This window comes from Pleurodeles waltl, chromosome 10, assembly GCF_031143425.1.
Source record: "Pleurodeles waltl isolate 20211129_DDA chromosome 10, aPleWal1.hap1.20221129, whole genome shotgun sequence".
In the NCBI taxonomy this organism is placed as follows: domain Eukaryota; kingdom Metazoa; phylum Chordata; class Amphibia; order Caudata; family Salamandridae; genus Pleurodeles; species Pleurodeles waltl.
In genome coordinates, this window is record NC_090449.1 from 551,577,948 (window position 1) to 551,595,420 (window position 17,473).

The window sequence follows — 17,473 nt, forward strand, 5'->3', positions numbered from 1 at the left end:
TACGACTTTGGCGGTCTTCTCAGAAGACCACCAAACCGCGGGCACCAGAAGACCGCCAATGCTTGCGGTCTTCAGACCCCCATGTTACGAGTACTTCAGGATTTTAGCCACATTTTGGGCAGAAATCCTGCAGTAGTCGTGCTGGCGGTCGGAGTATGCATGTTTGTCTGCGTGTGTTTATGCATGTTTGCGTGTTTTAATGGGTATGAGTGCTAAGGTGAATGTGTGTATGGATGTGTGTGAGTGAATGCATGTATGTAGTGTAGGTGAATGAGTGTATGCGTGGTGCTTGTGGCTGTCTGTGTGCATGTGTATGTATGTGGGTGGACTGGGGTGCTGTGAATGGAGGGGGTGCTGTGGATGGAGAGGTGGAGGGTGGGGGGTGCTGTGTATGGAGGAGGTGGGGCGCTGTGTCTGGAGGGGTTGGGGGTTGGGGAGAGGGAGGCGCTGTGTATAGAGGGGGTGGATGCATTTAGTGCTTGCTGGGGCGGTTGGGGGAGTCGTCTACTGGTGACAGGGAAGAAATTCCCTGTCACTGGTAGCCTTTCCGTCAGAGTTTTCATGACAGTGCGACCGCCACAGAAACCCTGCCAGAAAGGTGGCTCCTAATACCACTGGCGGTCTTCGGTGGACCGCCGGGTCAGAGTTGATCATCTCTGGCCCCGCGGTTCCAACCGCCCTGGCGGTATGAGTGGAGATGTGGCGGGTTGGCAAAGGTCTTCACCACCAGCCTCTTGGCGGTGAGACCACCACCGTTACCCTAAATGACCCCCTATGTGTCCAGATGCAACTCTTTAGCATGCATTGAGTGTGTCCTATGTACCTCTCCCTTCTGGCATCAGTGGAGTTCCAGATATCCCCCCTGCAACTTACCCTGCATTTGTGGTGGTTCCTGGTAATCTGCGCTGTCCTGTACTGCGATTCCGGTGACCAGCTCCTCCAGAATGACCACTGCAACCATCTTCTCCACCTCATCCAAGTCCTCTTGTGCTGAAGGACTTCAACCTCCAGTCTGCAGTGCTGACTTACAGTTCCTGGCAAGTTTCTCCTTAGTCCTGCGCTTGCAATTGTGCAAGCGCTTCTTGATCTCAGTGACAGTTCTCTTCACTTCTTCAACACTGTTTATTTTGGCCACTATTTGCTGCCATATTGCGTCTCTCTTTTCAACTGGCAATTTGGAGGTGAGGTGATGAATAGCTGATGTTGGTGCTCCGTCGCCTCTCTGACCAGGATGTCGTGCTCGTCCTCACTGAAGCAACACTTGCGCTTTCTTTTCTCCTTCTGTGGTCTTTCTGTACCCTCCTGGCTGGTACTTGAGTGTTTGGGGTCTCCCTGGGGTCTCTCCTGAACTGTTAATACCATCTTCTGTTGCAATTGCACTCTTTCCTGCTTTTGCATTTTATTTTTACGCTAATGTGGTGTTAAAATGGCGCTAGACCTTTTGTGACATGTTTACGTGACGCAAAACGGTGTTGCACCATTTTTGCAGCATTAACTCAATTTTTCCTTATGGCATTGCGCAGCTGTTAGCACCTTTTTTTTGCCACTATCCATTCATTAACGCCATCCTGTGTCATTTCATAAATATGCCTCTAGGATGGCACTAAAGAATGACGCTAGGTGGCGTTAAGAAAAATTACGCAAAACTGCATTTGCGCAGTTTTGTGTCACCTCTTTTTTCATAAATATGGGCCTAAATGTTTTTATTCTTATAGTCCGTGGACCCACTACCATCAAATAAGACATGGTGAAAATAACCGCGAGGTCCATGCTAGCCATAAAAGAAATAAACTTATCTAGTAACAACTCTAAACCAATGGCAGTCCTAGCCATAAGGACAGCATCATTGGTGTACAGTAGTACCAGAAGAGGTCTCGCCCCAACCTTTTGGCAATTGGCCCCCACAGAAAGAAGGGCTTCCTCCAACCCATTAACATAGAGAATAAACAGGAAAGGGGCAAGAAAATACCCCTGGGGAACCCCCCTACTAGTTGTAAAGAGTTGGATGCAAGCCGAGCCCTGAGAATACCACACAGATGCTGAGGTGTGGGCATGTAAATCTTTTAAAAGAAGCACAATATCAGGGTACTCCCACATCTCGAGAAGCAAACACCACAGCTTCTCATGACTGACCCTGTGGAAATTGGACATTAAATCCATGAACACCAGGTGGATTGACTCCAACAAGTCAACAGTATACTTGTTTATAATCAAATATAGATTCAAGCATTGGTCAGCAGTAGATCTGCCTGGCCTAAAACCATATTGTACCTTGGGGATTATGTTATTTTCATCTCCCCACAACATCAACCTATCTAATAACACCCTTCAGAGGATTTCACAATGGCATCAATCAGGGATATCGTATGATAGCATTGGGGATTATCTTTGTCTCTCTTCTTAAATGCAGGGACAATTACAGCAGTGGACCATTGCAGCATATAGGACCATCTTCAAGACTGGACCCCAAATCGTGATGTTCTCCAAAAAGAAGTCAGGGGTTTCCCATTAGGCCCTTGGGACTTATTGCATGATAATGCCAAATACCCTGGCTAACTCCTCTAATGTAAAGGCAAGGGTGGCTTTAAACCCCACGCACACACCCAGCTTCTGAATACATCCACTAGGCACACAGTTAGAAGTCCCCTCAAATTGTGCTATACACTGATGCTCTGTAATATGGTGGTTTAAATCAGGGCCATTACTGCCAGTGAGACAAGACCGATCTATTACACACCAAAAAAAGAAACTATGGAGTGGATTTAAGAGCCCCTAACGCCTCCTTGAGCCATGTTAGCATTATTTTTTTTACCTTAATGTGGCCCAACGAGGACAAAATCACTGCGCCAAATTTACAAAGTTGTGAATGCATGTACTGCGCCACTTTGTAACTCTTTGTGCTACATTATGCATACACTAATGTATGCAAACATTAGGGGGCTGAAAACATGTTGTAAATAAATCTAAGACATTTCTTTGCGTCATTTTTTTCAGCACTATTAACGCCTGCTCAGAACAGGCATTAAAAGGGGGCAGACCATTGTTTACAATGGGCCCCATGTGCTGTTCAGGGTTAGCGCCAAAATGTTGGCGCTAAACCTGAACAGTACATCAATAGCGTAATAAATCTTGATGCTATTGCCCTCTACCCTGAGCCATGGTTCGCCATATCTTAGATACAATGCACACATGGTGGCGTGGGGGGGGGCTAAGGGGCAGTTTCACTGGGTGCAGTGCCACTTTCTTTAAATCTGTCCCTATGTTTAGTGGTGCAAGCTTGGGTTCAATCATTCCATAGTCTCTCTCTTAAAATAGCTTTAAGGTTTGTGAGCTCCAATTTATACGTCCTGCAACAGGCAACAACACAATCCTTATCTCTGGGCACCTGCTTTAACGCTTCCTTAAAGCTTTGAAGGGCCTTAGAGCATTTGTGGTCAAACCATATCAATTCATGTCACTGGTTTTCATCGGGGAACCTTAAGTAATGCCAACACCTCATACGAGACAGCATATGACAATAAAATTGACCCACACGAGGAACCTAGATCCAGGCATGTAAAGATCTCATGCCTATACCCTGAGAAAAAAGATTTTTTGAACTCCATGGACTCGACCTGAGTCCATCTTAGTCATCTACCCTGATCTGTCAGAGAAAACACTCAGGCCCAAATTTATACTTTTTGACGCAAAACTGCCCAAATGCGGTTTTTGCATCAAAAAGTATAGTGCTGCCTTGCGTCACTCCAGAGCGCCAGCCGGGTGCCAAATTTATAGAAAAATATTTACCTCTACTTACCTGGGATAGGGTCCCCCATCCTCCAGTATCCCTCTGGTGGGGGTGGGGGTGTTCCTGGTGCTTGGGGAGGGCACCGGTGGACCCATTCCATTGTGTCCGACCATTGAAATGGGTCCACCTAATGCCTGGTCTGACCCAGGCGTTAAATAATGGTGCAAAGCAAGCTTTGCACCATTATTTGGCCCTTCCTCCCACCCTGTGCATCATTTTAGCACGGGGGATAAATATGGGGCTATGGGGATAGCCTGTCTTGTGTCTCATTTATGCAAGGTAGGTGCATGAATCAAAAAAATGGGGCAAACTCAAATATTTTCATGTTAGACGTGTCTAACGTCAAAATATAAATATGGAATTAAGTTTGCGCCCCATTTGCGTAAAAAAATAATTATGCAAATGTGGCCCTAAAAAAAGTATAAATATGGGCCTGAATGCCTTTTTGTAGATATCCTGGAACAACAGATTATCCCACCAATTGCTAAAGAAAGAGGGTCATGATCGATAAATGGGCATTGTACTATGCTAAAATTAGTAAGAAACAGAAACAGCAAAGCTGACACAAAAATAAAGTCTATTGTAGAAGAACAGACCTTATCCCAAAAGGTTGGTGGAATACAGGGGTTAATTGAGTTTATTAGTATTCCAAAGAAAAAACAAGATTATAATTACTTTAAATTGCATTTAACTCATAGCCCTCCCTGGTGTAGGCCATATGTAGCCTCTCTACCAACATGCATTTGGGCCTGATGTTAGTTAGATCCAAGGGGCACTCACATAGATGGCAATTGAAATCACTAACTAAATTTACCGTATACAGCCCATGCCTGTTGCTAGCCAAGGTGTCAGTAGCTGAATTTAAGGTGGAAAGGTTAGATAGCTCATCAGACCAGGCTTTAGAGTTATAAAAATTAATTAACGCAAAAGATATAGGGCACGAAAAAGTTAGCTTCAACACTTGCATCAAAATGCAAATTTCAGGCAAAATTATTGATTTTCCCAAACAAGTCCAAGCAGACAAAAGTAATCAGTCCCCCTTTAGCCCTCCCTGCTGTTGTAGCTATAGCCGGGGTAAAATAAGTTTTGCACCCTTCAAGAAAAAAGTGGTTCACCTCTTCCCACATTTCTTGTAAGCAGACCACCTGATATTGCCCAACAAAAGAAACTCAATTACATTCATTACACTTTGCTGCCAGGCCCGCAATGTTCCATGATAATTACAGGAGATCAAGAAGGTTACTAACTGACATATCAGCTGGGGCGGCTATGGATAGTGGGACAGATGAAGAAAAAGATAAGACAGACTCGGTAAATCAGTCACAGGAGTCCAGGTTACACAAGGGAGAAAATCTATTTGCGGTCCTCAGAAAGGGGATACAGGGGGAACAGAAGAGCATCTGCCTCAAGAGTCCTGTCACTGTGGTACCTGTTTCCATAAGGTCGAGCAAACCATTTCTGGCTTGTAAAAGAAACCAAGAGGAAGGGGCTGAATGTTAGACAGTCTAGTAGATCTAAATGAACTTAAGGTTTCAGGACAAGTGCAGCAATGGTGGACCATTAAAATTTATCACCACACAATCTCAAGCCCACCTCTTAACATCAGACCTCACCCAATTCACCCTTCTCACTATGTCATGAGATCTGTATATCTGCATACCCACGTTAGAATGCATATAAAACCAATGAACCACTTTGGTTTTAAGTTCATCATGGAATGTTGACATGGCCCTGGTCAAAGGAGGCACATTCCCCAAAACTACTATGTATGGGGAAGCTTCAGGCGGTAAATTGACTACAGGCCCTGACTTAGTTTGAGTGGGAGCTACATTCAGATGACAAGAACCTGGAGTAGGAGCTAAAGGGTTAACAGTAGCAAGGGTATCATTATTTAGCACCCTAGATAGCTGAGGTATTTTGAGAAAAGGTTCCAGCCTCGTAACATTCTCTTGCAGGATCCATAGATCAGCCCGGGAGATCTTATTAGTCAAACCACATTTTAAGGAACTAAGTCCAGGTGTCGGTTCTCCAACGATAATCAGGAGATCCATATTATGAGACTGTCAGGATTCAATGAGCATTATTCTTGATAGAATTGGATCAATTTTGGTGTTAAAAGCATCATTGAACTCCCTCAGATATGCAATACCAAGGTAACCCCCCATGGGAGGAGTATCATTGCATTACCTCTGTTTGTGTGCCCACTTTAACAAGACTGCTCCCACATTTGGGAGCAGCCATCCACCTCCTGTGCTTATTCTTAGGGCTTAAACTTAGCTGTGCAGGTTCACAACTGGTGGGCCCACCCTCAAAGGCCATGCTGGAGATACTGGAACCACATCCTGGATTCCATCTGCTGAACAACCCACATCTGAGTTAGTCAAGAGGCACAATGGAATCACCAGGTGGTGGGGTGAAACTTGGATTAGTGAAAGAAGAACCATCCCATACCAGAAATAAATGTCTCTCTGCCAGCTTAATCTCCTTCGACACTACCATCAACACACTTGCCAGGAAGCCATGGATGGCAGTAACTCATGGAGCCACATTTGGTTGTGATGGCTTTGAGGAGGCCACCTTTTGTTTCCCCATACTCCACTGGCACTACACAACAGTGGGAACAGGGCACAACACACAAGACCCGGGCGGCCAAAGAGTATATAACAAAGAACACAAAAATATTTCCTCATCCCCGCTCGAGATTGAAGTCAAGGGGGTTGGACAAGCGCAGTGATGTCAGGAGATGGTGGGCAAAGACAGGCCTGCTCTTGGCCTGGTCTTTGCCCGGACACGAACCCAGGCACATCCTGCGCCCGCGGGTCTGCAAGCGCTTAAGAGCACAATTATATTTATCCCCACCTTGGCTTGAAAGCGGTGTCTTCTGGGGGATTCAGTCTCTTCTCAAGTGCAGCAATTCAGGAGTCTATCGTGCCAGTGTGTTTGCAATTCCTTAAAAGTGTGATGATAATTAGCCCCACCCAGGCTTGAGAGTGGTGTCTTTAGTGGAATTGAGCTCCCTCTCAAGTGCAGAAATTCAAGAGTCCTCCCCCGCTTTTGGTAATTGGCCAGGCCCTGGGGGCTGAGGTCCCTGTGGCCGAAATCAACCTGATGAGGGAAGCTGAGTGCCCCTGCCTCCATTTAAAAAGGTGCTGGGACCCAGATGATTGGTTCCCCGGGGGCCAAAATCATCCTCATAAACTTGTGCCCTGAAGTAACTATAACTTGTGTCCTCGCCATGCACTGCTAATTACACCACATATTATATCCCATCCTCTATGACATCACTGATAATATCACTGCAACAGTTGCTGTAAAATTATTGATGAGAAAATTGTGCATGGCGGGGGCATGAGTTATAACTACCTTAGCTTATGAGTTATAGTTGCTTGAGATAATTCTAACTATAACTGCTAATATCTATGGTTTTGTGTGTAAAATCTCAACCTAACTATTATATCCCTGTAACCTTTGTTTTTTTGGCGATTTTCTAAGGTTTTTTCAATGTTATTACCTAACTATGACATCCCTGTAAACTTTGGTTATTTCAGTGAATATATATGTATATTTACAATCGTAACCATTCATTCACTGTCTAGTATCTCACTTCTTTAATGAGGTGAAGCATTCTGCTTGACATAGGTGGGCTGAGTTTATTACCATTGGGCATTTGCGAAATATTTGTTTTGCCAATATAATCTGGTCTAATGCCGAAATTCGGCACTCTACAAAATGTATGACATTCTTAACATATCACAAAATGCTAAAATTCTGTTTATTGTTGCTTGCAAGAAAAAAGTTTGAGCAGAAAATGGCTTGGCAAGAGGCATTTTCTCCTTGAATGAGACATTTTATCTCATAACAATTTTCTTTATTTGAGTATGAAAAATGAAGGCAGCAAAAATATAACACAATCTCTCCATTCCAGAAAATTGTTGTTCCTAATTTTGCTATTTGTGAAAATGTGTTTTTCATGAGGCACACATTTCATTGTAAGCGGAAAAGAACGTCAGACACACGGTTACCGATTTGATTGATACAATTGTTTCTGTCCTTGAAACCTTAAAATTAATGAAAGAGTAGTGTATTGTGTTTGTGGAGAATGCTGTTCTTTCCTTTGTTCTTCCCCTTCACCACCTTTCTATCCAAGAGGGCATGACAATGCTGAGTTACATATAGTAAGATCTAAAATTGCCATGTGCATATTAACATATAAAGCAATGTCAAATATAATGGGCTGATATAGAGTTTGGTGGAGAAGTTACTCAGTCACAACGCACATTTACAGTTGGGCTCACCTTAAATATGTCAGTGACGAAGTCTACTCCATCTCTGTACTTAAACATTATTTATAGGCAGCCCCCATGTTAACCTATGAGAGAGATAAGCCTTGCAACTGTGAAAGCTGAGTTCAGCAGTATTTCACTGTTTGGACATATAAAACACTCTAGTATATGTCCTACCTTAAACATACACTGCACCCTGCCCATGGGGCTATATAAGGCATACTTTGGGGGTGTCTTACATGTAGAAAGGGGAAGGTTTACTTGCCAGGTTGAACTATCAGTTCAAAACTGCACACACAGACACTGCAGTGGCAGATCCGAGCCATGTTTACAGGGTTACTTGTGGGTGGCACAACTAGTGCTGCAGGCACACTAGTAGCATCTGATTTACAGGCTCTAGGCACCTCCAGTGCGCTTTACTAGGGACTTACTAGTAAATCAAATATGCCAATTAGGGATAAGCCAATTACACATACAATTTACATAGGAGCACTTGCACTTTAGCACTAGTCAGCAGTGGTTAAGTGCCCAGAGTACAAAAAACAGCAAAAACAGAGTCCAGCACACAGTGAAAACATGGGAAGCAGAAGCAAAAAAGACATGGGAGAACACACCAAGGATGCCAGGTCTGACAAGACCTATTTTACAAAAGTACCAATGTGTTGTAAACCTTGCTCCGGCAACATAAATTATATGGAGGTATCCAAAAAACACAAAAAACATTGTAAACGAACTTAATAAATCGTGTACAATGGAAGCTTCGCATTTTATTGAGGAGGGTCCTTGTCAATATTTTCGCGCTTCATGAGCGTTTTCCGGATGGATAGTATGAGAACTAAAAGCCTCTTTAGTTACATTCCTCGAAGTATGGCTTCCAGGATTATCTTTCAACGACAGCGGCGGGAGAGAACTTGTCTGTTTACTGTGAAAGGAGTTTAAAACTGTTCAACACCGCTCGATCTGTTTTTTTGTTGCACACTGCTAAGTTTGGCGTCGTGTTACCCTGACAGCCTCCAGTCAAGGACACAGACCGGCTTCTGTTTGGTGCAGGAAAGGCTCTTGCTTTGGGGTGCAATACAAGCAAAGCGATGTAGGAGTCCAAACCATGTTGTCTTGGGAGAATTCCACACGTGTGGGGCGAGTGTTTACTCCCCACCCACAGAGACGAGCAGCAGAAGGGCTGGGAATAATAATACAGACTGTTTATTGTACAATGACATGTTTTAACATGTGCTTGACTAACGTAACACAATGCCACTCATTTTATCAACTTCAGAAGGATGAAAGGCTATTTCAAGAGGCATTCCATTCTGGAGAACGCATGGGTTATGTGGCAAATCCCCCAGAGTCACAAGTGAGCTGCAGAAAGAAAGCTGAAAATAATAATAATGATGGTGCAAACTTTCTTTTTTATGTTATACACATAGACAGAACCATCTTAACAGGTATAAGAATATCCCAGTTCAGTGACACTGATTTCGCCCACTTCAGAGGATGAAATGTAGAATCTGCAATGTTATTTTTTATGTACAAGTTATATATAGTGCTACTGCGCCAGTAAGTACTATACCGGTTCACATAGAACGAAGGCTAAAAAAACAAACAACGAAAGTGAACAACTTTAACATTTACAGACAATGAGGTAGGTAGGTGGTGAATATTTAGTTGACACACATACATGATGAAGGCGCTACGCATACTGGGCTAGAGTAACAGGCGTGAGACGTTTCCCAGTAAAGGCAAGAGGTTATGATTATTCGAGCAAACACATAAGTATTAGCAACACTGCTCCATGTCAAACTTAGGCAAAAACGTCAGGAAAGAAAAAAAACAAATGAAAAACAATCACTGGGCAACACATGCGAGTACTGAAGAAGGTGCAGTAAAGAAACAACAGTTAGAACAAAAAGGGAAAAGGATATACTGAAAACAAGGTTATAGCAATTTGAGTACATTTGAGACTGTCACACCACAGCATGTTCCCATGTATAAGTCGTGTTTCAAATGTTTCAAATATTTGAAATGTGTTTGTCATAACAGACAGGATGCATTTACTTCTGTATTTGGTATTTCATTATTGTGTGTCTGATTAAGGAGAATGAGGTATGCATTTAGTCTGTTGTTTTGCAAAAGCTGTAGCACCCTAAATTATAGTATACCCTGAAGCAAACGAAAATGTATTGAATTAAAGTATCGTTCCTCAGGTACATAGAATTTCAAATGCTGGAATTAAATGTGGTTGTCTGGAACAGTGTGTGGAATACCAATACACACTAGTGAGAGGAAAGTAAAAGAGATCCTTAAAGTGTGTCCGCCGTCCTGGAAAAGGATTGGAAGGAATGGATGGCATGCTCTTCCAGTCTTGTGTTAGGCTACTGAGGTGAAGAACATTTCAGCCCGGTATTTAGGAGAGGTGCACGGTATGTGGACAATGAACACCACAAAATGTGGTAGAATGAAAGAAGACCAGCTACTTGAGTGAGCCATTGGAATTGCATCAGTTCATTCCTATCTGCCACTCTCTACCACAGAAGAATCACACCTAGGAACTATTTGCACAGCTATTGACAGAATATTGCCAATTTTGGTCTGAATCAATTGCCACTGTTTGCTAATTTAAATCCGTAATGATGCAGAAGGGAGAGTAGTTTGGAATTTAAATGGCCAAGCAGATTGGTACAAACTATGTTCACACATTATTATTTGCGCTTTACAAAACCTGGTGCCGATACCTAAGAGACATGAAATGACTTCCTGATCTCTACAGATACAGTTATTCCTTATACATTGGGCTGCTACCTGAGATGGCCGTAAATAATAAGGAAACAAATGCATAATCTAATAAAATTTGGTTAAACTTTTAACACAGAGCTGTTTTGTTTTAAGCTAATATCTAGACTGAATATGTATGACATTGAAATTTAATTAAATTCTGTTTCTTCAGTCCTACAAATATGTAGTTAAAATATACTGATTCACACACACGCTCTCTGCCTAAATGGGAACTACATGAGTGATTGGTAGTGTCAGAGGTATCAGTAGAATGGATTTAGCCACAATGAAATTTGATATCACTTTGATTTCTGGAACTCGGATTGCTTTGTCATTTTGGGTACATTGTTAAATAGATAGAATTGTGAGCTGATCTTGAAATGGCTAGATCCTTGTCCATTACCCCAGGCTCACACATATGAGAAGTTGTTTTAGGGCCCTGGTCAAAATCTTGATGCAGAGACTAACATACACAAGCACCAAACATCCAAGTAAAAAAAATCTACTAGGAAAGAGAAAACGCGACAGTTCCAGCAACTGATACAATTTAGGGGCGGGCGCTGTAACAGTGCGGGACCTAGGGAATACTGGCTTCCCAATCCCCCTTCTGAAGCCCCTATTGGAGCTCAGTGGCTTCAGTGACTAAAGTCATAGTTATGACTAGTGTTAGGAGGCTCAGGTGAAGAACATTTAACTCAGAAGTCAGGAGAAGTGCACAGCATTTGGGCAATGAACGCCACCAGCTATTTGAGTGAGCCGTTGGAATGACATTGGTCCATTTCTATCTCCCAATCTACCACAGAAGAATCATACCTAGGAACTATTTCTACAGTTATTGACAGAATATTGCCAATTTTAGTCTGAATCAATTGCCACTGTTTGCCATGTTAAGTTCGCCTTGATGCATAAGGGATAGCATTTTGAAATTTAAATGGCCAATCAAATTAGTGGAAGTAACTGCCATACATTATTATTTATGGTATACAAAACCTGATGCCAATAATTAAGAGAAATGAACATTTTTACTGATCTCTACAGATAAAGTTTTTTGTTATATATTGGGACGATACCCAGTGCTTAATTTGAGCAGGTGATTGCTGGTCAAGGGCCCTGGTACCTATTTTTGGGGAGCGGCACTTAATTCTCCACATCAGACATTTCCCAAGACCAAAAGAGAAAAAAACAAAAGAAATTAAACGATGGAGGAAAAGAAATACAGAAAATCCGTCTGTGTAAGTGAGATAACGGTGCAGGAGTGCCTGACAGTGATTTAAAGAAGCCTGAGGTGAATTTAGGACTGCGCACCCTCGCTATCCGCGCTCCTACATTTCATAGCACCAGCCGCAGGTGTCTGAGGAGTGCTTTAAGCACCAGCACTTATTATTTCACAAATAAAGCACTGCGTTACCTGAGGTACGTACTAATAATAAGGAAACAGATGAAGAACCTTGTAAAATGTGGTTAAACATTTAACACAGAGCAGTTTTATTTTAATCTATTATCTAAACTTTCATGTATGACATAGAAATATATTTAATTAAATGTTGTTTCTTTAGTCCTACAAATATATCGTTAAAATATACTGATTTATGACATACACATTATCTCTGTTTAAATGTGAACTACATGTGAGATTGGTAGTGTCATAGGTGTTAGTAGAATGGAAATAGCCAGCATTAAATTTGATATCATATTGATTCCTGGAACTCGGATTGCTTTCTCATTTTGGGTATTTTGTTAAGTGTATATAGCTAGAATTGTAAACTGATGCCGAAATACCTAAAGCCTTGTCCATACCCTCAGGCACTGGCATGGTAGAAGATGTTTTAGGGACCAGATAAAAGGTCTGACGCAGGGCCCAACAGGGCCCATCATAAGAGAAGCACCAATATCCATGTAAAAGAATCGACTGAGAAAGAGAAGCACCAATACCCAAGTAAAAAATCTATTAGGAAAGAGAAAACCTGCCAGTTCCAGCATCTGATGCCATCTAGTGGTGGGTGGGGCACTGTAATAGTGCGGGACCTGGGGAATACTGGCTTCCTGACCCCTCGCCTGAAGGCCCTGCTGAAGCTCAGTGGCTTCAGTGACTAAAGACATAGTTATGACTATGTCATTTAGTTTATTTACTGAACCTGCAACGTTTAATGTGGTAGAATGAAATGTAAGCGGTAGTTTAATATTTCTGTGACAATGTGTATTTTATTGCATTATGTTTTTGTTTTTTTAAACAAACAAAACAAGATTGATTGAGTTAAGTAAGATTTATCTGTAAAAAAATAGCTTATTACCAGTATTAATAGGGTGCACAAGCAGAAAACAACACAGAGAGGGTAACCATACAATTTCTTTGGTGACAGGAAGTAGAAATTTATGATTGCAGAGCAGGAGAGAAACATTTTTCAAGGCGAGGTTTCAACACCAATGTCATTGTAGTGTTTTCGATTTGTTTCAAACACTATGCTGACCCCGATAAACAAGATGTATATGTATTTAGTATTGACTTGAAAGCCAACCACATAGATCAATAACAACCAAGGAGGAGTGTCAGGATTGATTTTAACTTGATGCGTTTGGAATAAGTCAGTGTGGGGTCTAGAAGTGGAAATGAGATGCAAGGAGCAATTATATATAAAAGTAAACACTCATGCTGTCAAAGGTTGCAAAACGAGTAGTAGACTCTTCAACACGCATTGGAAAAGCCAGTTGGTTTTGGCTTTATTTGAATGCCGAGCTGTTGGCTTTGTGAGTGTTTGTCTGTGAAGTACACCTTTTGATGGAATATTGCCAGTCTTGCTCTGAACCACCTGACACTGTCAGTGTGACCTACCACAGCCACACTGAAGGGTCTTAAGAAACCCCTAGGTATCCCCCTGCATGCAAGTGCCAGTTACTTCGCTGCTTGAAGGAGGATCCCTTTAAACTTGAGGCCAGGACTGTGCCTTTGTGAAAGGAAGGCTAGCAGCTTCAAGCAGCTGGTATGCCTTTCACTAAGGTGCTGCTTCAGGGCAGGTGTCAGTTTGTACCTGCCCTGGAGGCAGCACCTTTATTGTAATAAGTTGCACCGACCGGGCCTGCGCTGGCCAAACCCTTTAGCCATGCAACTTGTAGTTCATGTTCTCTCTGACTTATCAGGTCATCACCAGGAACATTTTAAGCCCTGAAGTGCCCAGGGCTGAGTGTCTATCATTGATGCCTCACCACAAAGTGGGCGTGGTCAGCAGTCTCACTGACCCCATCCCACTCTGTGTGAAGGTAGGCACTGTCAACTGTCCTCATTGGATGACATAAGGTCATCCAATGTGAGGATGCTACAGTCCCAGCCCTTCTGGAACTACCCCTCCCTAATATGCTTCAGAAGGTAAGTGTTGTTTTTTAATGTTTGTTGCATGCATTTCTGTATGAATGTATGTGTACCTGCGAGTACGTGTTATGAATGGCTGTGGGTGTGCTTGTGAATGGTGGGTTTATGTGTGCATGCTTGTGAATGCATGGGGTTGTGGGTGAGCATGATTGTAGATCGGTGAGTGTATATGCATGTGAGTGCAGCCCACCTGCATCCCTTCTTGCTTGAGTTTCTAGTCACCACTGGTCTAATGTGGTGCTAAATTTTCACATTTTTTGGCGAAATACGTGTTAATCGTGCTGAAAGTGCGCATATTACATCAAATACAGTTTGACTTTATCTCGAGTAACTTGTCTTTATGAAAGTATAACTTGCACAAACAAGTAACACAAGATACCTACAGGAAGCTGGTTTCAGTTGAAAACTTCCCCTTCAAGGAGAAAACATCTCTCGGTGTGACATTTTCTACCCACAACAATGTCCCATGGGCAAAAATCAGTGATGTAATGTTGCATTAAGGACTGGTCAGTTGTATTGCCAATCCTGGGAAAACAAGTAGCACAAAAGCTCTACTTTTGTATAAAACCCCTATGAGATAAAAAAAAAACAAATCAATGAGACAGACATCAAAAACGACTGAGTGTTCTTTTCAGATGTAAACATAATCCCTAATATATTGCAAGAGACGCACTTCCTGGAAGACGGAACAATAGACAGATAGCACGAGGTGATAGAGAAATACTTCTTTAGGGGGACAAAGTATACTTTTTGTATGCTTTACAAAATTGGTAACAATTTATCCTGAAGACAGCGTGGCTGTCAAACCAGACTTAAAATTAAGACATAACCTGTTCATCAAATTTCTTACACATTTAGTTTGACAAGGTTTTTTTTGTAGAGGGCATGGCTCAAGTGGCTTATATTGCAATTAACTTTAGGAGGATTAGCTAGACAGAGAACCAGACACTTCTGAAACCGCAGCAAATGTGGTTAGGTAGTTACATGTAATAGCTATTATTATTACTCACAACGATGCATGCGGGCAGTACTTTAATAGCACAATGAACAAAGGGCTTATTGTTGTGAGATACTTATTGCTATCTGATTTTAGCCTTAGCTCCTTTTCTACCCTTATTTGTCTTGACGCACAATCAGGAGGGTACTCATTCGGAGCAATTTTGTTATATTGCACTTTTCCCCACCCTCAGTCTTGTCCCTGGGAAAATCCTCATGCAATTACGGGTAATTAAAATTACTTTACTTTCAAAAACATAGAAAGTCACTGAACAAAACAAAGGTCTCAGGGACATTATAGTTAGGTTCTGAATTTACCCATACAAAAAGCACAGAAATCCAGCAGTTATAGTTAGAGTTATTTCAAGTAACTATAACTCGCGCCCTAAGGTAACTATGACTTACATCTTGGCAATGCACAGCTAATTACTCCAGATATCATATAATTGATGACACCTTCTATGGAATATTTGATATTATTGCTGCAACATTTGCAATAAAATTATTGATGAGAAAACTGTGCATGGTGAGGTCGCAAGTTATAGTTACCTTAGGATGCAAGTTATAATTACTTGAAATAACTCTAACTATAACTATGTATAAATAGTACCTACTGGTGGTCACTAGTAGGTATAGTTAGGACCTAGTTTCCACTTAAAAAGTGTTTTTTGAAATGGCTGTATCTTTGGTGCCATTTGGTGAATCTTTACGAAAGATTCCAAAAAGCATGTGCCCAAAAGTCCGTATGGAAAGTTGTGCATGGAAAGTTTTGGGATTATCCGTCAAGTGGGACCCAATAAAAAGAGGGGGGGGGGGGTCATAAAAAGTGTGTTTCCCATGTTAATTCCCATAGACTCTTTAGACACGCCTGCAGCCCGAACCGCTGGACGGAATGAAACCAAATTTGGCAAAAAGGTTGCTTTTGATCAACATGTCACCCTTTTTTCATTTGTTGTAAATCCGTTCAGTAGTTTTCTATATATTAAAGGGAAAAGAAATGTAAATATCTAGGGCTGCATGTTGGCAGCCATTTTGGGACTTGGCTTCAGCCGAGTCCGAAAAGAAACATAAAAAAGAGGGCAGGGTATGCTCTTTTCCCCCAGCCTTGGTCTAGGGGTCCCCCTGGGAACTCCCCAAGGCTTAAAAGCATTATTTTAAATCACAGAGAAATCCGCGTCTGGATCCGTGGAGTTCTTTGTGGTCTAAAAAATAATTGCGGTCTCCTCCATTTCTGGGTGGGCCAGGTTTCGGGGGAATTGTGGTCTAATAATAGGAGGGGGCACATGGGGCTTGCAAAAGCCCTGAGGACCACCACCTCCCCAGGGCAAGTTTAAAAATTAAATAATGGGGGTCCCGTGGCCCCCCTGGGGTTAGGGGACCGTCACCTCCATGGGTCTATTTTACAATGTTTGCAGGGGCAGCACGCCCTCCCCTTGCACCACAGTGCCGACCACCTCCCTGGGGCAATACAATTAAGTATGCAAGGGGGGCCATGACAAAGGTGACAGGGATATTATACTTAGGGTCTGAATTTTCTCACACAAAACCATAGAAATTCAGCAGTTATAGTTATGGTTATCACAAGTAACTATAACTCGCACCCTAAGTTAACTACAACTCGCCACCCCGCCATGCACTAATTCTCATCAATAATTTGAGGGATAATGTTACATTGATATTTTAATGATGTTATAAAAGACGTCATGAGTGCTATAATATCTTGGGTAATTAGCACTGCATAGCAAAGGCACGAGTTATAGTTACTTGACATTACTATAACTGCTGAATTTCTATGGTTTTGTGAGAGTAATTTTGGAAGCTAACTTTAGAATCCCTGTTACCTTTGGTTTTTCTTATTGAATTTCTATGTATTTTTTTAATTTTATTTCCTAACTATAATGTCCCTGTAACCTTTTTTTCAGTGAATTTCTAAGTTTTATTTTACGTAAAGAAATTTTAATTATTTTACGTTAATACAACCCTTGCTGCTCACGGCCGATGGTCCACACCTGTGCATTCACAGGGGTTGGCTGGAAGGCCTGGCCTGAGGCCAGGCCCTGCGGACAACACCCTATAACCAGCCAACCCCATTCCATACATGGCCTTTAGCCGTGCGTGGTAGGGATTGTCCGCAGGGCCTGGTCTGTGGCCAGAACCCCCTACCTACCTCTATACCCACTCAATTCCCCATCACTCATGAAGTGCTTCTTTGTTTGGTAGAGATGTGATCATATTTCTGTGCATCATCTCCAAAAACAGCGGAAAACGCGC